Source organism: Lissotriton vulgaris, chromosome 9 (genome assembly GCF_964263255.1).
Source record: "Lissotriton vulgaris chromosome 9, aLisVul1.2, whole genome shotgun sequence".
NCBI classification, from domain to species: Eukaryota; Metazoa; Chordata; class Amphibia; order Caudata; family Salamandridae; genus Lissotriton; species Lissotriton vulgaris.
This window is the reverse complement of record NC_141697.1, coordinates 618,350,627-618,377,967: the sequence shown is the minus strand read 5'-3', so window position 1 is coordinate 618,377,967 and position 27,341 is coordinate 618,350,627. Positions and strand designations below refer to the sequence as shown.

The 27,341-nt window shown below is 47.0% G+C and overlaps 1 protein-coding gene across 5 annotated transcripts in view; it reads right to left on the bottom strand.

Annotated features, from left to right (window-relative positions):
• C9H19orf47 (chromosome 9 C19orf47 homolog) overlaps window positions 1–27,341 on the bottom strand; it is a 128,452-nt gene that overhangs the window by 12,572 nt on the left and 88,539 nt on the right. The gene's annotated exons all lie outside the window — the stretch shown is intronic.

Here is a 27,341-nt window from a genome sequence, read left to right as displayed (position 1 = left end):
AGCATGCAGTTGAAGTACACCACACAGGAGTTGTAAAGAACACATCTTTATTCCTCAGCATATACTCACGCACTGCGCATTACATCATCCTTTTCAGATAACCACACCAGACACCTCCCAGTACATTATCCAGTTCCTGTCTAGAGTCCGTCCCAGAACCACGAGGGTCCTAGTGCGTATAACACCAATGTGCTATACTCATGATTTTCTGAATTGGGTAATATGCTGAAACATCTACACCTGCAAGACACTTTAGTGCATTTAACGTCTGGTGAGGCTGTGACCATTGAGTTTGAGCTCATTAGCTGGAGGAGCAAAAAACTATTAGGATAACAAGTATTCTGGGGGAACTGCAGCTATGAAGATAGTGCACAAGACCTTACTTTCTACGAGTATTCAATTGCATCCATCCCATATCCTTCGGTCCTTTTAGAGGCTACTGAAGGTGAACATGACAGATCAACATTCAATAAGCTTGCTAAGGAGCATGTCGAATTTTTAAAGAGCTTTTTGGGCTCCGTTCAATTAAAAGAGCATAATATACAGAACCATTTCTTCCCAAAATATAAACCAATAGTTGCTCTAGCTGCTACTTGTGTTTCTGTAATTGCTCACGATTCTGAATGCTCAATAACTGTGTACATGTTATACATGAGGTCAAGCTTGAGGAATATCAGAAAGTTAAGAGTTCTCTTGAAGAACAAGTTGCATACCTTCGGTAGCGCTTTTTCTGGTGGATACAGTATCTGCCTGTGAATTCCTCACCTTGTGAATATCCCCTGCGCCAGCAGCATTCGGAAAATTTTTGTAGCTCTCCACGCGGACGACACAGAGGCATGGCTTCGCACGCAGCTCCGCAGACGTCACCTGAGCCATAAGAGAGCCTCGTCGGCGTGAAGACGTCAGTTCCGCCCTTTTTTCCGTGCCTTCGAGGCACACGGACGTACCAACACACATATGTACAGTATACATAGTACACAGTATTCAAACCAAACCCAGTGTGAGATCAATGCAATAAGCAAAAAGAATTAAACACTTCCATCGAAAGTAACAGTCATAAAATGAACACTTTGTAGGTATACAAGGGTGGACAACGAGGGGGCGGGTGGACCAGTGAGGAATCCACAGGCAGATACTGTATCCACCAGAAAAAGCGTTACTAAAGGTAAGTAACTTGTTCTTCTGATGGATATATCTGCCAGTGGATTCCTCACCTTGTGAATAGAGTCCCACAGCAGTCCCCACTCCCAGAGGAGGGTGTCCACCCTTCTATACCAAGAAGTCATGTAGGACGGAGCACGCAAAGTGTCCGTCCTGCCTCACTTCAGGATCTAAGCAGTAATGCTTTGCGAAAGTGTGGAGGGAGGCCCACCCTCCTATACCAAGAAGTCCTGTAGGACGGAGCACGCAAAGTGTCCGTCTCTCCTCACTTCAGGATCTAAGCAGTAATGCTTCGCAAAAGTGTGGAGGGAGGCCCAAGTTGCAGCTCTAAAAAATGTCCTCCACAGGAACACCTCTAGACAAAGCAGATGTAGAAGAGTTTGCTCTAGTAGAGTGAGCTCTTATACCCTCTGGAGGATCCTTACAGGCCAAAGAGTAACAGATCATGATACACAAGATAATCCATCTGGAAAGAGTGCGCTTGTGCACCGCTCTTCCTTTCCTGCAGCCAGCAAAGCCCACAAAGAGTCTTTAGTCCTATCGAGGTAAAAACTTACTGCCCTCTTAAGGCCCAGGCGGTGAAGCCGCTCCACCTCATTGGAAGGGTGAGAGGGAGGACAGAAGGTAGGAAGGGTAATGGACTGCCCCAGATGGAAGGGAGTTACCACCTTAGGCAGAAAAGCAGCCCTGGTCCTGAGTACCGTTCGTTCAGCACGAATGGACAAGAACGGGGGTTTCGAACTCAGAGCTTGAGGCTCACTTACCCTCCTTGCCGAGGTAATGGCAACAAGAAATACGGTTTTAAAAGACAGTCTCAAGGGACACTTGTGCAATGGCTGAAAGGGAGAACCCATCAAGTAGGTTAAACCAAGATTTAAGTCCCATTGAGGCACAATAAATGGAGTGGGCGGAAACTTGTTAGTAGGGCCCTTAATGAACCTTAAGACAATGGGTGATTTAAACAAAGATAGCTGATCCCGCAAGCAAATGAACTCCGACAAAGCTGATAAATAGCCCTTCACAGTAGCCACAGCAAACCCCTGCTGGGCTAGAGAGCAAACTGAAGGATGTTGGATAAACGAGCCCTCAAAGGGTCAATGGAATTCTCCACACACCAAATGACAAATTTGGACCACCTGTAGGAATAGATAGACTTGGCAGAGTGTGGTCTGGCTGATAAAATAACGTCCACCACGTAAGGCGGGAGAGAGAAAGAATTCAGGTTGCCCCGTTCAATCTCCATGAATAAAGGTGTAAGCTCTGGAGGTGGAGGTGTAGAAGCTGCCCTTGTGACTGCGAGAGGAGGTCTGCCCTGAGAGGGAGACGGAGCGGCAGGTACAAGGAAAGGTGGAGAAGATCTGTGTACCACACCCTTCTTGACTAATCCGGGGCGATCAATATGACTTGGGCCCGGTCTTGGCGAATCTTCCTCAGAACCCGAGGAATCAAGGGTATGGGAGGAAACCCGTAAAGGAGTTGGGAGTCCCAACTCAACTGAAACGCGTCCCCCAAAGCTCCGTGCCTCGGATACTGGAGACTGCAGAATGACTGGCAGTGTGCATTCTCGTGAGTGGCAAACAGGTCCAACCGAGTAGTTCCCCACGTCCGAAAGACGTGACGAACCACTTCTGGATGAAGCCTCCACTCGTGGTCGGCAGACAACTGCCGACAGACTGTCTGCACGCACCTTCAGAACTTCAGCTAGATGATTTGCCATCAGACAAATCTGATGGTCCTGAACCCAGGACCAGAGACGCCGAGCCTCTGCAGAGCCAATTCGACCCCACAGCTCCCTGCTTGTTGACATACCACATCACGGTAGTGTTTTCCGTCAGGACTTGAACCGACAGACCACGAAGTGAAGGGAGGAAGGCCTTGAGTGCCAATCGTATCGTCTGCAATTCTAATAGGTGGATATGAAGCAACCTTTCCTCTGGAGACCAAAGTCCCTTGATCTCCAGATCCCCCAGATGAGCACCCCACCCTAGAGTGGATGCATCCGTTATCACTGTGGCCACCGATGGAGGCAGATGGAAGGGCTTTCCTTGTGACAGATTGCTCTCCAAGCTCCAACAAGACAGATCCGCTGCAGCTTCTCAGGGAGTCTGGGAGGATCTCCAGAGATCTCCGTTGTGCTGATACCACTGCCTGCGGAGGCACCACTGGAGTGCCCTCATGTGCCAGCGTGGATGGTTAACCAACAAAATGCAGGAAGCAAACAGACCGAGCAGACGAAGGACCGTCAGGACTGGAACAACCGCTCCATTGTAAAACAAGGAAATCATTTCCTGAATGTCGAGAATCCTTTGTGGAGGTGGGAATGCTAGACACACAGTAGTGTCCAGTACTGCACCTATGAACAGGTTGCGCTGAGAGGGCACCAGGTGAAACTTGGGTACATTTATCGAAAAACCCAATTTGTACAACAGCTGGGTTGTCACCTGCAGATGATGAAGCACCTTCTCTGGCGACTCCGCTTTAAGCAGCCAGTCATACAGATAGGGGAAAACCCGACCTCCTGAGATGGGCTGCCACCACTGCAATCGCCTTGGTGAAGACTCGAGGTGCGGTAGTAAGACCAAATGGAAGGACCGCTAACTGATAATGTTGCGATCCCACCATAAAACGGAGATACTTCCTGTGCGACTTCAGGATTGGAATATGAAAATACGCATCCTGCAAGTCGACGGACACCATCCTGCCCTCTTGTTGCAACGCTTAAAGAACCTGTGCGAGGGTGAGTATCTTGAACTTCTGCTTCAGAAAATCAGGATTCTGAGATCCAGGATTGGACATAGCCTGCCATCCTTTTTGGGAATCAGGAATTACCGGGAGTAGCATCCCTGACCCCTTTCCCCCCTCTGGAACCACCTCTATCGCACAGTTCTTTAATAATGTTAGAACTTCCTTCTGCAGGAGAAGGTGGTCCCCTGAGCAAGCCCCTTGAAAGGAGGAAAATTTGGAGGGAATTCTCGAAAGGGAAGAGCATACCAATTTTCCACAAGATTTAGAACCCAAAGGTCTGTAGTGACCGATTCATAATCTTGTAGAAAATGGGTAAGCCGACCCCCCACAAGACCAACATGATCCAGAATGGTGGATTTAGGGCTGCTTTGCTGAGGCAATACAGGGAGTGGGGAGGTGGAGGAGGGCTGACTACCTCGTGAACGACCTCTGCTCCTACCCCTGTAGGTCTTATACAGGGTATTTTGCTGCTGCTGAGGCTGCCTGTAGATCCGAAAGGACGACCTCCTAATACCTCTGTACCTCCTGGAAGAGGAACCTCTAGGCTGCGCCTGTAGGCCCAGAGACTTGGCTGTGGCTTTGCGGTCCTTAAATCTTTCCAAGGCTGCATCTGATTTTTTTCCCCAAACAGCCCAGAACCATCGAAGGGGAGGTCCAGAATAGTCGCCTGCACATCAGGAGAGAACTCGGACGACTTAAGCCAAGCACTTCTTCTTGTGGCAACCGAAGACCCCATGATCCTGGCAACCGAGTCTGCAGTATCTAGACCACTCTGGATCACTTGAAGTGCAGCAGCTTGCGTGTCCGACAAAAGACAATTTAGGGGCCAGCTGTTTTGCAGAGTCCCTTAGGGCATGGATGTAACGGCCCAAAAGACAGGTGGCAATTTTGGACCTCAAGGCCATAGTTGCAGAGAAAACCTTCTTTGCTGACTGGTCAAGTTTCTTCGATTCTCTATCACCCAGGATTTGAGGGAAAGCCCCAGAAGATTTCTTCGAACAAGCAGCTTGAACTACCAGGCTCTCAGGAGAAGGATGGGATGTTAGGAAGTCCAGAGGCCCTGGAGCCGCCCTGTACCTCCTGGCAACAGATTTTGAAACCGTTGAGAAACATCTAAATAACAAACCCCAGATAACGTTTCAAAAATGTAATTCTCTCAGAGATGAATTGAGCCCTAGTCTTACCACTGCCAAGGGGAAAACCTAAAAATCATTGCTAGGTGGATATACCAGGTGCAGGAAATGCAAAGCTTGCAGTAACAGTACTGATTGTAGAACCTTATGCATTGCAGGCACGAAAAAGGTAATGACCATCAAAAAAAAATTGAACTGTAATACTATGTATTGCGTGTATGGCTTATTATGCCCATGCGATAAGGCGTACATTGGCAGCACAATTCATTGTGCCAAGAAACGTGTCCTTGAACACATCAGGGCAATCCGGCACAATAACAGGCAATATCCAGTTGCCAGACATTTTTTTGAACAACACTTTCAAAACGAAAAGTTGTTGAGGATGGTGGTCATTGACGATGTCCCCAATAATATTCGGGGGGTGGGGGGTAATCGTAAGCTTGCCCTGCGCAAACTGGAATCCAAATATATCATAGACTTAGAGACTATGATGCTACAGGGACTGAACTCCAATGAGGAACTAGCTATCCAACTACATTAATTATCCCATGTGCATATAGAGAACTCATTGCTAGTAACTGTGCGAGTATGTAAAATACAGAGACTATGTTTTTATCTGCTGCCGTTTAATATTTTAATTCTTGTATGTATTTGAATATCATTAGTTGATTATAGTATTTTTGTTTTATTTTTAGGTGGTGGCACACAATTTTTGTTGAAGGTGGTTTGAACATTGCCTATATGAGACATTCTGTGCACTCACATTGAGTAATTATTCGCCCACTGGGGCAAGACCTTCCGTGTCTTTTGATGATGCTTGGATATTCTGAAAATAACGATTGCCCACTTGGGCATTATGCAATATTTCTCTCCAATTTTATTTAAACCAAATGAATTTTGACATCTGTATATATTTCAAGCGGACACCTGTGGACACAGTATGAACTGCTAATGTTTGCACATTGTTAGTCAGTGACAACTATGACTAGGCTAAAATGGCGGAACCACCGTATATCACTTTATCATTTTGGTTTAAGTCCTTTGTTTATGTCTATTCACTAAAGTGTATTTGAGTGGGTTTACTGTGAAGCTTCTTTAGCGTGATCAAGACGTTAAGTCGAAACGCTTTGCTGTGCAGTCTTCATACGATTAAATTATCTGCAATCCATGTGAGGTGTCCGTGGTAATCTTTCTCGAGTGAGGGAGTGTTGGTGCAATATATATATATATATATATATATATATATATATATATATATATATATATATATATATATATATATATATACACCTATAAGTCACTCCTATGGTAGGCCTCAACAATCCTGGCAGCAGAGTGCTTGGTTTTATGTGAGAGGGTGCCACAGCATGAGCTGAGCCCCCTCTGCAGCTTTCGGAACCATCTCATTATAGCTGTTCTATAATATAGCCATACCATATACTCTTAAGTGCATTATAATCCTCACGGTTAATGCCAACTTTGGTTTGGCTTTATCAAAACATGTTGTGTAAGGTGTCAAACACTTTAGAATACTACCCCCCCCCCGCCAATTCTGGTGGCGGGGGTAGCATTCCACCCTTCTAGAGGGAAAAGACATGTATGTTACTGCTTTACCCAGTTAAAGTTAAACAGAGCCTCAGCATCACAAAATGGATCCTGCTGCCAAAGACACGTGTCTGACCTCCTGTTGCTGGGGCAAACCCCAGCAACGGCGGCCTGACAATACCTCCCCAGACAGGGATTGTGTGTATTGGGGTAGGGAGGGCTGCATAGCCCAGTTCAAACCAGTTGCTGGGGCACTCCAGCCCCAGCTCTGGCGCGAAACTGGACAAAGGGAAAGGGGTGTAACCACCCCCTTTTCAGGTCCACCCATAGGAGGGACCTAGGCAGGTAATCGAGCCCCTTAGCTTAGTATAAGTATAGGAGCTGCGCCCCCAGGACTTCAGATTGTCCTGGAACGAAACTTTGATACAGAACTCTTGGACCTTCAACATTCTATTCGGACTAGAAGACGGAAGACACCTCCCTTGTGGTCAAGGAGTGACCACCCTGTGCAAACAGGCCCCACCAGTAGCTTGCCGGTCTGCTTTGTCGACGCTCCCGCCGGAACCCGAAGACTCAGCGACACAGGAACTGGACTCTCTGACTTCTTACTCCGACCCACATCCACAGCAAAGCTGAGACCCGTGGCAGACACGAGAGACGTGTGGCCGGACACCTTGGACATCCTGCATTTTGCTAACTGCATCGACTCCTGAGTTAACTCGCAGTTGTGCATTGGGGTGCGAGAAGCCCCAGACCCGAGAACCATTTGCACCGAAGCTCAGCCCGCCACACTCCACGAGTGCCGCGTGGTGCCCGCTCTTGCATTTCAGCTCGACGCGTCTTCCCGGTTCCTTGCCCGTTGGCTAATGAGCCCCCTGAAGACTTTTCTTTTGAACTAAACTGATTTCCTGGCTGCTGCAGGCTTGTTCCATCTTCCCTCCAAAGGAGAAGCACCACAGACCTTGCTGGTCTGCAACAGAGCCAATCTCGACATCCTGTGTGGGTTGCATTTGCCAAGGCTTGTTGGGTCCAATCCGGATACAGACACCGCAGTCAACTAGATCCTTCGTGGGACAGCTCGAATCCAGCGCCTGGTCTTAGTCGATGCCTCCTGGACCTCGTGGCTGAAGAGACAAGCTCACCTTCACCTGAGATCATTGAGACATCTCCTGGTTCCTGCCTGGTCACCGACTAGTGACCCAGACTCTGTCCCCTCTGCTTTCAGGTTTCTTCAGATCTTCAATCCACCCTTGGATCCACCCGGACACTTTCCCTCAGGTCGCCTGCAGCACTTCTTTGCAGATCTCCATAGAAAAAGACAACGAAACCCGACACCAAAAGGAACCTATGCACCCGGCTTCCCTGGGTGAGGTAACGCAAGTACTTTGGTGCTCCCGCGGGTCTGGACTCTCGAAGTGTCCTAGTCTGAAGGGGTTTTGTCGTAGTCCGTCCGAAAGTGCCCTTAAACACTAACTTTGGGGGCGTGGCCAAGATGGCGGCGACAGCAGACGTGTAACTTCACTGCTCCCGCCGACGGCCGTTTCTCAGCACCGGTTCTGGCGTTCCGGAGTCCTCTGTGTTGGACCCGTGGGCTGCCGGACTGTGGACAGAGTGGAGCAGGGCCCGAGATCGCGCCGAGAGAGGGGAATCGCACCCACCCGGCTGCCTGGCGCTCAAGTGCTGCGGGGCACCCATTCCCCACAGAGCCAGAAGCGAGGCCTGACCCTGAGCTTGTGAGGAGGGCCGCGCTGCGGACCCCGGAGCCCCGGGCGCTGTGAGTGCAGGGCTGCTACTGGTGTACCCCGGTTGTGTGCTGCACCGGCGCCATGGGCGCTGCGAGAGGAGAGCGCGGCAAAGTCCCGGGGCATCGGAGGCCCGGAGGAACGGCGCAGCTGCGGTGCCGCGAGGGGAGTCCAGGGAGCCGGAGTACCGGCAGGAGGTGCGGCGGAGGCGGCCTGTGAGAGGCGGCCTGCGCTTGGGGCAGAGAAGTGCTTCGGCGGCGAAGGGGGCGCCCTTCAAAGACGGGCCTACACAGGAGAGCTGAGGCGGACCGGGGGTGACGCATGAGGCCTTGGCCATATCGGACAGGCGAAGGAGGTGAGGTCTCGAGGTGTGTCCCGGCGAGGTGAGGCGCCATTGGGTGGCTTTGCCCGACATCTAGGGTCACGGCTGCAGTGAGGCCAGTGTCAGAAGTCCATCGGACCGAGAGCCAGGGCAAGTGAGGAGGCCCACCGGCCCGAGAGCTGGGAAAAGGTGAGGACACAGCAGGGGCCGTAGGCGACGATGGCGAGAGCGCCCAGAGGAGTGTGTGGCCCTCTTGTAGGTGTGTGGAGGCGACCGGTTGCCCCAGAGTTTGCGAGGCCGGGTGTGGAGTGACGACGAGCGGGTGCTGGCAGTGTGCAGGGAAGACGACCGTGCCGGACGTGGCGGGTTGGCAGCGCGGATACTGCGACAGATCAGAATCGCCCTGCAGGTGCGGCAGGGAAGGAGGCTAGGCCTACAGTCCGAGGGGTCATAAGATGTCGGCTAGCAGGGGAAACCGCGGCAAGACAATGAAAGACCTTTTTGCAAAAACGCAGACACCCCCCCCCCCCCCCCACAAAAGGACACCACGGTCCCAGGCCCGAAAAAATGGAGCAGAGCACAGACAACGGGTCAGAGCCCATCACAAAGGCGTTTTTGGAATCCCTCTTTACTTCCCTACGGGATGACCATCAAACCTTCAAAACAGAATTTACCAGAGAAATTAAAGAAGTCCGGCGTAAGATGGATGGTCTAGGAGAAAGGGTGGCGGACCTTGAGACCAAAAGCAACAATAAGGACACTGAACTCGCGGCTCTACAGCAAAAAATCATCCGCCTGCATGACCAGCAGGTGGATCTTCAGCTCCACATGGAAGATTTGGAGAATCGCTCAAGACACAACATCCGTATTCGCAATGTAGCCATGTCCGAGGCTACCCAGGACACGTTTCGCTATGCCAGGGAGCTCTTCAATCATGTGCTGGGGCGCCCATTGGACCCGACCCTCCAGCTCGACAGGGCACACAGAACGGGACCTCCCAGAGCATCGACTGCGCCCCCCCCCCCCAGATATACTGGTGTGTGTCCAGGACTTTAGCACCAAGGAGGAGATACTGCAGAAGTCGCGACAGAAGCACCAGCTCTCGTTCCAGGGTACGTCACCATTGCTCTTCCAGGATTTGGCGGCCCTCACGCTACACAAGCACCGTCTTTTCAAGCCGGTCACTTCCCACCTACAGCAAAAGAACATTCCATATAGCTGGGGACACCCCTTCCGTCTAGTCTTCAGGCTGGAGAACAAGCAATACCAGCTCCGATCGGTTTCGGAAGCCTGCCGTCTGTTTGGGAATCTAACAGCCAGAGGACGACAACGAGACCCAGAGAGCCACCTCCGAGACGGAGGAACACAGGCCCCAATGGCGCCAGCAACGGCGGCGGCAAAGAGTGAAGAAACCTCCAGCGACGGAAATTGCAGCGGGCCAGCATGCAGCATTGGAGGCAGTGGCCATAGATGGGGGTGCTGACCCCACGGGGTGAAGGACCCACGAAGTTCTGGTGGCATTGTTACCCGTTCAAATCACGTGGCCGTTGGCGGGAGAGTGATCCCGAACGCACTGGTGAGACTACCCCGTGTTGAGACTTTTCCTTTTCATCTCTAGATGAAGGACTACCTAAGTTTGCACCTTGGTTTTTGGGGGGGGATGGGGGTTGTAATTGGTTTTTTTTCATGGTGTGGAGGGGGGTTTTGTTGATACGGGGGGAAGATTCCAGATCCGAGAGAGTGTTAGAATGAAAGAGGGTTGTGAGCTACGAAGACTAGAGGGGTACAAAAGGGGGTGGTGATGGACGGAGCATCTGAATCAATCAAACACTCACACCCTGTCAAAAGATCTGGCTTTAATCCATCACCGTTCTTTAGCCCACTCTGCCACCCCAGTTCAGACATGGCTATATGCAAAGCAGTCTGACCCTGTGCCTCATGGGAACAGTCCAGCCCGAACTGCCAAGCCATGTCTTCCCTGGACCGGAAACAAGCTTCCGAGGACCGGTTTCTGGCATTTCAGCCGTCTTCAGCCCTGCTTGCTTGAATCCAGTGGCAGAGTGAGCAAGGGACTCGCGTCTGAGCATACCCTGCCACACTTATGGTGGACAAAAGCGGTACAAAAGGGGGTGGTGATGGACGGAGCATCTAAATCAATCAAACACTCACACCCTGTCAAAAGATCTGGGTTTAATCCATCACCGTTCTTTAGCCCACTCTGCCACCCCTGTGTTTTTTGCAATTTTCACCCCGAGTGTGCTGGGTATACTCAGACGCGAGTCCCAGGCTCTCCACACCACTGGAGTCAAGCTATCCAGGCTGATGAAGGCTGATAGCCAGAAACCGGTCCTTGGATGCTCGATTCCGATCTGGGAAAGACATGGCTTGGTAGTTCGGACTGGACTGTTCCCATGAGGCACAGGGTCAGAGCTGATTTGCATATAGCCAGTGTCTAACCCAGGGTGGTGTGGAGTGCAAAACAAACTATGGATTTATGCCCAGATCCTTGTACTGGGTTGAATGTATGACATTGTTCTACATTCTGTCCATCAACTGTGTTTTTTGCAACGAAGACTAGAGGGTCCCGGGTGGTCGGGGCAACTGCGGTACAGATTATGGCTGATGTTTAGGCCAATGGCTGGGGGATGATTCTTTATGCCTGTGACTGAGTTGTGTGTCCTCACGCTGAATGTGCGCGGGCTTAATAACCCCGTAAAAAGGCGGGCGGTGCGGTCTCTGCTAGTGAATTCTAAAGCAGATATTTGCCTCCTCCAGGAGACGCACTTGCTAGCTAAAGACTGTCACAGGCTTAAGTCCCGTCACTTTCCAACGCAAGTTTTCTCCTCCGCAACCACAAAGACTGCAGGGGTGGCAATCCTGGTGTCAAGGCGATTTAAGGGGAAGATGCTACACCGGGGGACAGAGCTTAAGGGGCGACTCCTGTCCTGCAGGTTCTCACTGGGAACTACTTCACGGTAATTGCGGTTTATGCACCAAATGAGGGACAAGAGAGGTTTTTCCACCAAGTGCTTAATGAGGAGACGACAGCACCTGGTACACGTTCTGGTAGGGGGAGACCTTAATCTAGTTTCTGACAACCTGCTTGACAGATCAGCGCAATGGTCCACGCAGGCAGGTACACTATCAGAAGGGGGACGGAACAGACTGACAGAGCTGGGCATGACGGACTTGTGGCGCTCTTTCCACCCGGGTGATCGGGACTACACATACTACTCCAGCGCCCACAAAACCTATGCGCGCCTAGATTACTTTCTAACATCTACCTCGCTTCGAACGCTAGCGTGGAGATAGGAGCAGCAGCGCTTTTTGACCATGCACCTCTCACTGCAGTGTTCGCCTTTCCGCCGGCTGGGCGCAGCGCGCGTTGCTGGAGATTGCGTGATACGTTGTTGCATAGACAGGAGGTAGTGGCCAAAATCAAGGGAGCTATAGCGGAGTATCTGGTGCACAACCATCCAACGGACACTTCCCTTGCGACTCACTGGGCGGCACTAAAATCGGTCCTACGGGGCGAATTGATTGCAATCGCTGCGGCAGAAAATGCGGAGAGGGCCCGTAAGAGGGAAGAGCTCTCTTCTCGTACGAAAGAATTGGAACAGGTACATCAAAGGACAGGGGCACCACGGGTGTGGAAACAGTTGCGCGTAGCACGTCAACAGCTGGCAGCATTGGACCAAGATAGGGCAGAATATGCGGCACTGCGGGTGAGACATGCGCACTACACAGGGGGCGACAGGTGCGGGAGGCTGCTGGGCCGCGCTCTCCGTGAGCAGCAACAGCGACACACGGTGCAGGAGATCCGCACGCAGAGAGGGGAAATAGTGACCGAGGATGGAGCCATAGCGAAAGCCTTCAGCGACTTTTATACTGCACTGTACGAGGGGGCTCAACTAGATCCTGCGGACAGTGCGGCCTTCCTGGACTCAACGTGTCCCTTCCGGCTTTAGCGACAGAGCAGTCGGAGCTCCTTGAAAGGGCGATCCGCCCCGAGGAGGTTATTGCGGCGATTGCGCGCCTCAAACTAGTTAAGGCGCCGGGACCGGATGGCTTTACCGCCACCTTTTACAAAACGTTCTGCCCCCAGGTTGCCCTGTTACGGACTGCTCTCTTTAACTCCTTCTCAGACCCCGGCGCCATCCCGAGGGACCTGATGGGTGCCATGATATCAGTCATCCCCAAACCGGGGAAGGACCGAGCACAATGCAGGGTCTACCGCCCTATATCATTACTTCATGTGGATCTAAAGCTCTACACCAGCCTACTGTCGAAACGGTTAGGTCCACTTATGCAGGGTCTGATTGACCCGGATCAAGCCGGCTTTATCCCGGAGCGACAAACGGTCGATAATACCAAAAGGGCGCTCCACCTAGTGGAGCGGGCCTCTAGGTTGTCGGGAGAGTTCATGATGTTGGCGATCAATGCGGAGAAGGCCTTCGATTGTGTCCATTGGCCGTACTTGGAGCAAGTGCTCAACAAGGCAGGGTTAGGAGCAAAATTCCACACGTGGATTCTAAATTGCTGTACCATCCCCACATCATCGGTACGGGTAAACGGCTGCTCATCACCCACATTCCCCATCGAACGCGGAACTCTGCAGGGGTGTCCGCTCTCACCCCTGCTTTTCGCGCTGTATATGGAACCTCTGGCGCAGGCCAGGTGTACGAATCCAATTGTTAGAGGAATTAGATTCGGGGCATATATCCACACGATAAGTTTATATGCCGATGACGTCCTGCTCTCCTTTGCCTCCCCTGCGACATCCTTACCGGCCGGCGCGGCAATCTTGTATGCGTTTGCAAAGGCTTCCGGTTTTAAAGTTACCATGGCTAAGTCAGTAGCCCTCGATCTCTCCCTGGAGGCACAGACGCGGGCTTCGCTGGAAGCGCAATTCCCCTTCCGATGGGCGGACGGTGCAGTCCCCTACCTGGGCATACAACTGGCAGCCACACTGCCGGACACGGTGCGTATCAATTACGCCAACTTTAGTCGCACTATTCGTACAGAGGTCGGGCGGTGGCGTCACCTCCCGCTCTCCTGGCTGGGCCGAGTGGCGGCGGTAAAGATGACGATTCTCCCGCAAATTTTGTACGTTTTTCGGGCTATCCCGCTTCGCCCCCCTGGGGGGTGGATCCGTCGCACACAATCTGAGTTCGCGCAGTTCGTTTGGAACAGGAAGTGGCCCAGGCTCAAGCTGAGGTTAGCGATGCTTCCTCCGGAAGGCGGTGGTTTGGGCCTGCCGGATTTACAACTCTATTACCAGACGACCCAGCTCCGGACCCTTGTGGAATGGAGCAAATGGGAATCGAAATGACATTGGCTGTTTCAGGATCAGGCGGGGCGTCCATTGCAAGAGGTGCCCTTCTTGCGTCGCCAACACCGGCCCCCAAATCTATATGCCTCATTTATTAAGAGGGTCCCGCTTGAGGTCTGGGATCGAACTTGCATCCTGCACGGCTTGACGACCTTTCCGTCCCCCCTTACGCCTTTGTTGGAGAATCCAGACTTTGGCCCTGGCAGGGATGTCCAGGCATTTGCACGGTGGCGCCCAGCGGGATGCCGGTGCCTCTTTCATGTGTACTCAGGTGAAGGAGTGATGCCTTTTGAAGAATTCCGGACGGCCTGTGACCTTCCGGAAGCCGAACGTCTTAGGTACCTGCAGGTCCGACACTGACCCGTGAGGATGCAACACGCAAGCTTAGCAAAGACGAATACTGGCTTCTTTCGCGCACCACAGACAAGCGGCTCATCTCAGACATATATCGGCTCCTCTTAGACAGATATTCGCGCGTTTATAAGGCAAGATGGGAGAGGGAACTAGGGCGGACTCTGCGCAACAAAGAATGGGAGGACATTTATTACCGCGCCAGACACTCTGCCTACCACATGGGGTTGACAGACACATTTACCAAACTAGTAACCTACTGGTATTATACACCAGAACGCTTGCATGAGATGGGCTAAATGGGGGAATGCGTCCTGCTGGAGAGGTTGCGGGGAAAGAGGCACCTTGACACACCTTTTGTGTGACTGTAGACACATACAGGGCTATTGGAAATTGATTCTGGATGAGGTGGACGCCCACTTTGAGACAGAGATCCCGCGATTTTCGGCCTATGTCCTGTTGGGGCTTCCTAATGCTCTAACCTATCCATTACGAGTTCGCAGGGGTCGATTGATCGCGATAGCGCTGGGCTCCGCTTTTCAGGCCTTGTTGGCCTTGTGGCGAACCATGCAGATCCCCACACCCTTCAGAATTGGCTGTGGCGACTCTGGTCTGTCCTTGGTATGGAGAAACTCTCCTTGGTGAAAGCAGGGGAGGGGGCGAAATATGCGGAGCTGTGGCAGCCTTTTCTGTCCCTGCTAGCCACCGAATTTCGAGAAGTGACCTGTCCTAGGTATTTAAGGTTGCTCCGCTTGTCACATGGGAATGACGGAACTGTATAGAGGTGTGAGGTCGTATGCATGGTGTGGGAGGTTGGATCCGGAATGTGGGAGAGGGGTGGGGGGTTGGGGAATAGTTCAGGGGGGGTGGGTTGAAGTTAAGTTTCTTTCCTTTTGTGGCTCTAGGAGCACTGGACAGACACTGCCGGTTGGGCTCGCAGCTCCCGAAGCTTATCGGACAAAGTGACTCTTTCATAAGGTGGAGCATAGCTGCTATTGCTATAACATTAAGCGCATTGTTATCTGCACTGTACCTTGATATTTCTCAGCTGTAAGAGCCTTTCTTTTTGCAATAAAAAGATTTAATACTAAACAGTAACTTTGTAACTTCTTCATTTCCCATTATGAATCAATGGTAACTCGGGACTGTGTTTAAACACTGCACGCGTCTCCCGTGGGCCTCCTACTTCCTAACCTTTGGCTGTTTAGTGTAGCTCCAGCGATTCCCCAGGCCCTAGACCTACACTCTACTTCAGACGTGGTTCTTATACCACTCTTAGTATATGGTTTGTGAGGCCCCTAGGGCATAACTGTATTTGTGCAACTTATTGTATGCTAATTGAGTAACTTGTGATGACTGACCTCTGACCTCAAAGAGTGCAGAGGGGTTGTGTTAAAAATAAATACATATATATTTGTATATATACCTTGTGTGGTGTCCTTTAATTTGGTATTCAAGGGATTATAATTGGTAAAACAGATGGCTTTACATGCTCTCTGAAGTCTTCGCCTATTGACTGCTGGTCCATGCTACCACTAGGATAGCTTTCTATAAGGTTGACTTTACAACCACCATCAATAAGGGTTGATTAGACTGGTGCAAGGTGCCCACTAAAACTAGTTTAATCAATGGGGGGTTTTGTCCTACGGGTCCTGGCTGGACAACATACGTTATATCAAAAAAGGGAATGCCAGAACTCGAATTCAAATCACAGCAGCTTGTTTATTCAGCTGATGTGTACCCTCTTTGAGTGACTTAAAGAAGGTATTTCTTCAAATATTTCACTTTTGTTAAATATTTCAATACATATTTACATTTTATGACACTTCAGAGGATAAAACATTTCCTTTCGTTGAGAAAACAAAAAGTACAATGTTTCAAAACATTACAGACTTTTAAACAAAACAAATAAAGCATTCAAGTATAATTACAATTCAAATCACGGTTAGCTCTAAATCATGTACACCTAGACTGTTTTTTTTACAAATAATTTTTCAACCAATCGACATTTTTTGGGCAACCTGACTTTAATTATGTCACCCTATGTTTATGTGTCAACCCCTAACATTTGGGTTCCGTCAACTTTTATACAGCCTTGTAGCCGACGCGTTTCCAAACCCTTCTTTTTTCTGTGGGGTTCTTCTTCAGGGCTAAGCTGTGCCTATGGTGTAAAAATGAGGGACATTTCAGTATCTCCTATTCTCTACTGTTAACAATCTTTGTTACAAAGGGAAAACCTCAAAGATTTTTACCTTTTGTTGTTGGGGGCTGTGTTATTCAAGCACGGAGCATCATGTTATCCATATCTTTCATTACCTAAGTGGGGTTAAAGGATTCGGTGGGTTTGTAAGTTGCCAAATTTATCACACTCATCGACATGTTTTCTCTGTTTTAGTTGCCATCCTATCACTTACTTCTTATGTTCCTGTTCCCTCGTGGGGGTGAAAGGACCGTTTGTGAAAGTCTAACAATGGTTCCGCTGTGTTGGGATTCTGTTTGGATATGAAGTAGAAATCGAATTTACCACCTGATTTCTGCAGCGAGTGTTACATTATAAAAGCGCTAATGTGCAATCGAGCTTACTTGATTTCAGATGCCTCAGGCGGACCCCGGTATTGCTGTGTATTGTGCAGGTCTAAAACGTTGTTGTAGACTCAATCAGCTGTTCTGTGAACAGAGTTTAGAATGCCCGTTATTCGGCATACATTCTGCTTCAGTTTTATATGTTTTAGTTGCGCTGGCAGTGACCGCGTTTGCGGTGGTGCACACATGGTTCTCTTACCTCCGTCTGTTCAAAGCGGCGTTTAGAGCCTCCGAGGGGCCGCGCGACGCTCACTCATACCGCTGCTGGGAAAGCTCCGATTTCCAACACGAAGCGGAGTTCTGTTTCCTGTTAATAAATGGTGCTAGGCATTGTGGGAATAGTAGTCTTCCCCTTCATGCCGCTTTTCTGGCATTTGCTTTAAAGTGTTACTATGTTTTGGGCTGCAAGTAGTGAGTAAGTGAATGGCACAATTAATTACATATCCATGGATGCAATTTTTGGTGCGGAGGGTGGGTAAACAGAGGACTCAATAACTTGATCTTTGCAATTCAGATATTTCATTCAGTCCATCCATCACGCAATTAAACCTAAGAATTAAATATGCTTCTTTTTTGAGTAGCATGGTATCAATGTTCCCTCCCCTCGAGGGGGCTTTCATGGCTTGTAACACCGTCCATTTGAAGTCGGTCTCAGTATGTTGGTGGTCCACGAAGTGCTGCACCATGGGTGCGGACAGCACTTTGTGTCTGATTCTGGACCTATGTTGAAATATCTGAATTGCAAAGATCAAGTTATTGAGTCCTCTGTTTACCCACCCTCCGCACCAAAAATTGCATCCATGGATATGTAATTAATTGTGCCATTCACTTACTCACTACTTGCAGCCCAAAACATAGTAACACTTTAAAGCAAATGCCAGAAAAGCGGCATGAAGGGGAAGACTACTATTCCCACAATGCCTAGCACCATTTATTAACAGGAAACAGAACTCCGCTTCGTGTTGGAAATCGGAGCTTTCCCAGCAGCGGTATGAGTGAGCGTCGCGCGGCCCCTCGGAGGCTCTAAACGCCGCTTTGAACAGACGGAGGTAAGAGAACCATGTGTGCACCACCGCAAACGCGGTCACTGCCAGCGCAACTAAAACATATAAAACTGAAGCAGAATGTATGCCGAATAACGGGCATTCTAAACTCTGTTCACAGAACAGCTGATTGAGTCTACAACAACGTTTTAGACCTGCACAATACACAGCAATACCGGGGTCCGCCTGAGGCATCTGAAATCAAGTAAGCTCGATTGCACATTAGCGCTTTTATAATGTAACACTCGCTGCAGAAATCAGGTGGTAAATTCGATTTCTACTTCATATCCAAACAGAATCCCAACACAGCGGAACCATTATTAGACTTTCACAAACGGTCCTTTCACCCCCACGAGGGAACAGGAACATAAGAAGTAAGTGATAGGATGGCAACTAAAACAGAGAAAACATGTCGATGAGTGTGATAAATTTGGCAACTTACAAACCCACCGAATCCTTTAACCCCACTTAGGTAATGAAAGATATGGATAACATGATGCTCCGTGCTTGAATAACACAGCCCCCAACAACAAAAGGTAAAAATCTTTGAGGTTTTCCCTTTGTAACAAAGATTGTTAACAGTAGAGAATAGGAGATACTGAAATGTCCCTCATTTTTACACCATAGGCACAGCTTAGCCCTGAAGAAGAACCCCACAGAAAAAAGAAGGGTTTGGAAACGCGTCGGCTACAAGGCTGTATAAAAGTTGACGGAACCCAAATGTTAGGGGTTGACACATAAACATAGGGTGACATAATTAAAGTCAGGTTTCCCAAAAAATGTCGATTGGTTGAAAAATTATTTGTAAAAAAACCAGTCTAGGTGTACATGATTTAGAGCTAACCGTGATTTGAATTGTAATTATACTTGAATGCTTTATTTGTTTTGTTTAAAAGTCTGTAATGTTTTGAAACATTGTACTTTTTGTTTTCTCAACGAAAGGAAATGTTTTATCCTCTGAAGTGTCATAAAATGTAAATATGTATTGAAATATTTAACAAAAGTGAAATATTTGAAGAAATACCTTCTTTAAGTCACTCAAAGAGGGTACACATCAGCTGAATAAACAAGCTGCTGTGATTTGAATTCGAGTTCTGGCATTCCCTTTTTTGATATAACACTAAAACTAGTGGACATCATATGCCAGGCTAACTTCTCACACATCCCGCCTGGATCTTATCCACGGATCCAGCATCGGTGGAGCCAGACATGACTCCAACGGATCTGGAGCCGGAGTCTAACACGGATCCGGAGGCACAGTGAGACAAACGAGGCAGAGTGGACTGTGCCGGAGATGGAGGGATCGGCGTCGACTTCCTCGGCGTCGGGAAATGCCAGGACAGAGCCGCTGGAAGAAATTACATAAAGGGAGCCAGAGCATAGGCCTGAGGAACCCCCAGATTAAAAGCCATAGAACCCATGGGACCCAAAGGTTCTCCAGAGGGGTACATTGACCTTGCAAAAACTCCATACATCGCATTTAAATAATGTGATGGATCTTGCCCCGGGCCAGGGAAAGGTGGGAAAGCGCCTGGAGTGGATTCAGGCGTAGGCATTACCGTACTCAGGCCATGCAGCGCAGACAGTGGAGCCAATGGAGTAGACGACTCATCAGGTACTGGAACCTCTTCCACCAGAGCGGGAGAATGAGTCGGAGTTGGAGATGGAACCGGCGTCTGTGAATGCACTGGTGAAGCCGTAGGTGAAGCCGATCTTACCGGAGAACCCGGATTCGGAGGAGAAGGCGACACAATCTTTGCGATGACGAGGGGCTGGAGCGGTCGACTTCGGAGCACTGTCCTTATCTGAGCGGCGTCGAGATCCGTGGCTCTTCTTATGCTTCTTTGATTTTGAAGCAAGACCCGACGTGACTATTGTGGATGGCTCAAAGTGTAGTCTTTGTAAAATTATCTCTCCTCCATCTACTTGCCTCCACAATTTGACCGTAGCCTATGCAGCCACAAGATATCCCTTCTGCAGGCCGTGGTGTACCGTTATGAATGTTATGTATGTGACTGTGTATATTTGTAACTGGTGAGTCTGAAAGTAAGTTTGAATTTAGTGGATGAGTCTGGGAGTGTGTGGGACATGTATGTATGCATCTTGCTTGGTTCAACCAATGGATCATGTTAAAACTACAAAAACAATCCTTTTTCTTCATCCTATATGATATGTTGAGTCAAAACTAATCAGGCCCATCCTAAGCACTTATATGAACCTTTTATATGAATTTAATAAATAAATCTTTAAAAAAAGAAAAATGAACTCTGATGTATAATTGGCTCTGATACATATTTTTTGTCACCATTTACTGATACTTAACCCCTTCCACGCTGATGACGAGCTGGGCTCGTCATGGCGTAGCCTCCTCGCACGCTGATGACGAGCCCAGCTCGTAACGTAAAGTGCGGTTTTGAAAATCTCAGAGTGCGAGCAGAATTGCCGCTAGCGCGCATGAGGTTAGGGATCCCCTCGGGACCTTGAAATATACTCTGGCAGGGTAGCTGTTTCTATTGTATTCAGACGTCGACTTCGACCTGGATCTTGACATTGACCTCCTTCGACCTCTTTTCACTTTTCTCATCTTTGCCATCAACAGCTTGGCTTCCCTTTCTATTAAAGCCTTCGGGTTTATCTTACTACAGCAAGCGCATCCCTCAACGTCATGATCCGACGACAGGTACCATACACAGTCTTCGTGAGGATCTGAAATGGACATAGGACCTCCCTTAAATACTGACTTTGACGACATCTTCGAGAAAGAAACAAGAGAAGAACAGAATACAATCCAGAAACACAAAGTAACAAGACAACTACAGAGTCCCAAAAAACCGTTAGCGTCGACGGCGCGGAAAAAAACGCCGACGAGGCTCTTATGGCCCCGGTGACGTCAGCGGAGGAGCGTGCAGAGCCATGCCTCTGCGACGTCGTCCTAGTCGGCATGGAGAGCTGCAAAAAATTTCTGAGTGCTGCTAGCGCAGGGGATATTCACAAGGTGAGGAATCCACTGGCAGATGTATCCATCACAATCACAATGCTTCTTTGAAATTTGGATTTGATAAAAATAAATGGTCTAACAGTGCTCTAACCATTGTTAAGGATGAAGCACATTCTAGGCTCCATTGCTGTCCCGCTATATTATTTTGTCCGGAATCCTAAAATGACCCCGTCACGTGTCAAAGGCCTGTGCCACACTTTTGGGAAGGAAGGCCAATAGTTGTCTACCTGGCACAGAGGTTAAGGTTTATGTCAAAATGTGTTTAAAAGAGTTTATCATGGATTGGAGTCAGACTTTCCGAGATCTTTTTAAAAGGAATTCTGTGCCAGATATGAGACTAAAGATAAACAACTGTCTATTTTATGTATTGATTTTCTGAATATTTGGTGGCAGGACACTATCGCTTCAAAGGAGTCTCCTGGTGTTGACACTGGATGTATTTAGAAGATAGGCGGTAGGAGTTAAGGTTAGTTGAAGAGCGAGGTTTTAATAGCTTTCACGAAGGACAAGTGTTGGATATTATGGATGGTGGGAGGAATATAATTACAGAGAAGAGCACCATGTCCCCTCTGGTAAATTTTGTTGGTGGCATCACAAAGTATTTTGGTACTGGACCCAAAGGTTTCTGGGAGCAGTATACTTTTTATGCATAAGCAGCATGATTCAAGGATGTCAAATTTCTTACGGTTGCAAATGACTCTTATTAAAGTGTTTTGTAATCATTGTAATTGAGCAGTGTTTTTTTTTAGGTAAATCAATGTACAATGCAAATCTATTGTACAAATGTATCACTAGGGTCAAGTTGTCTGAGAAAGATAGAAAAGGAATGATCCTTCTATGAAAACTGATTTGATAATAGCAGGTTTGATGACTTTTGTTGTTGGAGCGTGAGTATTCAGAAGGGAATCAAGTATAATATGTAGATAGTCTACCAAGGTTGGAAAAGGCCATAGATACTCTCAAACTTATTCACGAAACGTGTGGTCGGTGGTGAGCCAGAGGGCCGCATTGATGGTAACAAGATGGAAGTGGGGCTTTGCGGTGGCTAAATGTTGCAGGATACTTCATTAGAATATTTTACTTAAGTTCACTAAGCTTGTAACTAACAGCTTCATCATTTATTTGACATCTTGCGGAATGTTAGTGGTCACTGAAGTAAACAGCAGCCCAGTGCTGCTGTTAATCCAGGGGCCAAGTGTGTAGGTCAGGAGGGCCTAGTGTAGGCAATCTCAGAGAGGAGGCCAAAGTAATTTTCTCATTTGTTGGCATGATTAAAGAGAAGATTTTCTGAATTAGAAGAGTTTAATTCAAGAAAGTTGTCTTTCATACACCTATTGATGCTACACTGATTGAACCCCAAAATTCACACAATATTGTTTACTTTGTAAATTATCAATTGTATTTCATCTGCGTATACAAAGGATGTTACTTAAGTGGTTTAGAACTAGTGCTAAAGACGGATTATATAGGTCAAACAGGAGACGCAAGGTACAGTACACCCTATAGCAATTACATTAGGGTGGATGAGAATTTGTTACCATTTGAATTGTTTGGTATTTTTTTGGGAATAACATTCTAGATAATCCAATGCATTTCATGTGATATGGTACTTTACCAAGCAAGTTAGCAAAATCTTGTGATCAATAGTGCTCACTCTTGACGTGATTATTCTGACTGTCGAGAAGCCTTCTTTTAAAATCTTCTTGAATAGGAAAGAGCAGTTGATGAACTTCTGTGAATGGCTGTAGTCGCTTAGTTCTCACTTTTCCCTGAGATTGGCCACAAAACAGAGAAGGGGAATAGACCTATAGGCCGTGGGGTTATTTAAGAGTGGGCAAACCAAATGTTGGTGATCTTAGGACTGCCAGTAATTCATAAGGATATGAGAACTGCTGCTGGGCAGGCGTCAAGGTGGGAGCCCGAAGGCTTGCTTGATTTTATTAGACCAGGTCGTTTTACTTTTGAGAAGGAAGTGAAGGTAGAAATGCTTTATGTGGTTAGCATAATTAGATTAGCCAAGTTCTTTTTCACCTTTTGAGGGCTATTTAACGTTCAGTTAATCCCCAATTGTGATTATTATAATCTTCTTGCAAAGTATGTAGACAAACAGTTCACCAGGACATCTTTTTCAGCTTTACCACAGGATGGGTTATATAGATTATAAATTGTTTTTAAAAGCATACAGGTAAGGTAAGAATAATTTATTGTTTGGTTAATGAAAACCTTTACAATTTACTTTAAAGCAAAAAAGAAAAACAGTAAGTAGCAGCATGATTCATGATTAAAAACCGAAAAGGCGTATCCTAAAACATTAATGCATTATAGAAATAGTTAGTACAGTATTCAATAATTATTGTCAGTTTCATGAATTGGAAAAGACTTAACATTCTTTGTACAGACAACTTTCCTAGGAATTTACGGATACAGTTGCTTAAATTGCCTAAAAAGAGTTAAAAAGGGGGGTAAGGATCATGGAGACTAGAAAAAGTCAATATTGGGTCTTTGTCAGGGAACAATATTCGGTTGGCTAAAAAAAAAAAAAAAAGCAGCAGCTGAAATGTTATACAGGAGAGTGTACTAACGTTTAATTGGTTTCAAAAAACAGCAGCAGTGAAGTGGTGCTGATGGTTGTTGCACTCCTTCTCGACGGAGATTACAGTGGATAAATAATGTTCACTGGAAGATAGGACTTTAGGAGTCTTTTGATCTTGGGGGATAGGCATTGCTGGTCACTTGATGCAAGAATTTTTACCCCTGCCCTAAACCATACAAAGCGACACAACAACTGTACGTCGCCCTCTCCAAGGCATGCCTTCACTGCTTGTCTGCAGATTCTTATCCCCCTGCTCAGGAAAATGGGCTTCAGCAGCCACTGCCGCTCAGCTTGAAGTGCTCTGCAGATGCACAGTAAGTGTACTACACTAATCAGCTTCCCCACATAAGCGGCATGTGGTCTGAGCAGGAGATCGTTTCCACGGGGGAAGATGCAATAGGGATGGTAAAATGCCCTTTCGATAACAAAGGTATTTTTCCTTCTTCCTCCTGTTAAATCCTGCGCCTAGATAAGTTTGCGGAGAGGACTTAACGTAGCTGTGTACAATGAACCATCCAGGAGTCCTTTCTGCGAGTGCCGCTTTATCTTCTACTAGCGATAGTCTTTTCACAGACTTGTTTACTAGTTGTTTGAAGCATTGAAGGGTCACTGGGGCCACCCAGAGTTCGCCAAAGCCCAAACGATCAACTGATGCGAACAGGTAGTTCATAGCTGGAGAGTCCTTCTTTAAATAGATTTCATTCCATAGATTGGAGTTCAGTGTTCCTCCTTCGGCTTTTTTGATCATGTGCCAGCACTTCACACACTCCTTTGCAGGCGATTTCTTGGCTCAGCAGGCCGAATTCCAGCTTTATTTGGGCTGGCGAGTCGTACTTGGGTAAATTAAAAATCATCCTGGCCGCTCTGGAGACGGTTCTGTCTAAAATGGCCACGTCGCATTCCCTCAGGCACTCGCTTCGATAAGCATACATGGTTATTTGCTAGAAGTAGTTTATATGTACTAAGTATGTTTAGCTTTGCTGATCATGTGACTAATATTGCAGATGTCTTTGATAAATAATTTTGTCATGGGGGCAACATTTGATATATTGATGTTAATCAACAAGTCTTTTTTTTTTTAATCAAAAAAGGATGTGTTCTTTTTTCTGAACAGATTTGACCTCAGATTTCCATTTGGTTAACAGACCGCTTCTTGGTAAAAATAAAAAACTGCTCAACTTGCAGTTTTTCCTGAAAATACTGAAAATCATTAAATTCACATACTGAAATTCAGATTAAGGTAGGGACATGCCACAAGCACATTCCAGCAATAGAGAACAGAAAAATAGGCATGTACATTCAACTCTGTTCATTAGCTTTTAAAATGCTGACAGGCCCTTTCATGAATCGGATTATATAATCCTCACCTAAATTTTGAAATTAACATCTCCAATTGATGCTTTAACTGACTTGGCCACTAGATCACACAGCCGTAAGACACCCCCCCAACCTCCCAAAAAAGTCACTTTAAGCTTACCTAAGCTATAATAAATTGCCTACAAGCAAATTTTTCTAAAACCAAAATTGTTTCTAGCAAACACAATAAAGCCATATACTGAAGGCGGGGCAATATATTTGAGTAAGTAACAGATACAACGGTCTAAATACCTGGGCAGATAGAACAGTGGGTCACAGGTTAAGAGTATCAAACGTTACTCCTTACTAGACACAGCCCTATAGGACAGTGTTCAATTTATTTTTAAAATTTGTCAAGTGTTGTGCTACTTGGAGTTTGCCTCTAAATGTCCAGCAAATAAAGTTAAAGACAACAGCATTAAATACGTTTTTGGATCACACAGCGCAGAGACAAAGCTGTATGGAGAACTTAACTTGATGAAGAACTTAACTTAGGTAGGATTATATACCATCCATACTTTAGAGCAGCGGGTCTTAATCCGAGCTCCGGTGACCCAAGGGTCCAAGACTGCCCAGAAAACTAAATATTAACAGATTAATAAAGCGAATATGAATAAGAAAATTGTTAAACTGAACATTTTAAAAAGTTCCTTAAATGTACAGGAATTTTAAATTGGAGACTAAAGGTTAAGCTGGTGTCCTCAAATTGATTTGTGGACGCAGTGCAGATGCATCAAACAGAATATAGTATGGAAGATGGGTAGCTTCAATTGACTTTAGAAAAACTTCAAGTTAAAATTAATTTTTTCATGTTTTATATTTGTGAATAAAATAAAACATTCCACCATGTGTATTTATCTGAATGCTGGTTTCTGAATTTGTGTACTGTTTTGAAGTTCAAATCATCAAAATTGCTTAGGCCTATCTGCCCTGCTTCCACTAACGACTCAGTGGGGCCCCCAGAATCCAATAATAACATACATAATGTGTGCATTTGTAAAGCACACGTTCGCCACAAAGGGTATCTTGGCGCTGAACAACAGCTGTTTTAATGTTACCCAGCTCAATGGTACTCATTTTATCAGCCTCCGAATGATAAAAGGCTGAGTGCACCTTGCGGCATTTGCTCCTTGCCTGGCCCATAGGATGCGGAAGCCTATCCTGGACCACATGAGGCTAAGTTTTTCCATTCCTGCTTTCAGGAAAGACTACAAACACCCCTGCAAGCTATTTCTTCCCAACTGTGCTCTTTTGCAATCTTCTTCCGGTTCCTACTGCAATTTCCATAGTTTAGTTGTTACGTGATCCAGTGCTCTGTGGGTTGGTCTGCAATATAGGTATCTTTTAGATGAATGACTGAAATACCAGAATTCTGCTCAAACTCCGGTTGATGTACCAAGAGGTGGCAGCATCATAGTTGGAGTAAATAAAACCTTCAATAGTGGGGGATAGGTTCTAAACCTACCACCCCTGGATATTTCACAAAACACCCATCGATGAAAACTTATCACAAGGATATGAAATGAATGCACCAACCACCTGACCATCAGATCCCTTTTACTGAAATCTATTCAAAACAAAGTTCGCAATCTGCTGCACTAGATCTTGAAAATACTCACCCACTGAAGTCCATGCCTCAGCGCATGGCTAGACACATGAACAGCAGACACCCATTAACCCATGCAATTAAGACCCTGAAAGAACTGGCTTACATTCCAGAATCCACAGTTCTTCAATCTGAACGGTTAAGTCACAATATGACAAGTGATATGTGCGGGAAATAACCAGCATAAGAAAAAAAGTGTTGCAAAGTCCAAAGATAAAAAGGCCATAAAATAATTCAAACCTCCAAAAAGGGCAATAAAGTTCAGGATTTTCAGTTAAAGGGGGCAAACTGGATGGGTATGGGATCTTAAATCAAAAATCAACCCCACCCCCTTGCAAGCCTCCTCTACTCAAGTAACCCTAGTCAAAACTTTGTATTGAGCAATAACGTCAAAGCGTCATTACTTAGAACCTTAAAGCAGACCGTTGTAACTGAAACTAACAAGTGGTTCAGTAATGCCATTTTATAAACCTAGCTCCAAGAAGTGGCATTAAGAGAACACCAGTGATCCATAAAAAGATTAATAAATCTATGGAATGGTGAATGAAATATGGCTGCCAGTCTTTGCCGGCAAACTGAAGGGAACTAAAGGTTAGGCTAGAAAGCATGTGGCCTAAAAATGTAATCTGGCCTCACATTTCTATACTTCTAATGCAGTTTACAGTTAATGTGGCACAATGTTGCCACTATGAATACTTCTATAACTGTATAGAAGGAACAGAGACTACATCTCACACTGGTGGAAAAGCAAATTAGGTTTTGGTAAATATTAGCATTTATGTGCCCTGCTGAAAAATGTTCCACTGTTCACATGGGAATTCTTGGATACAC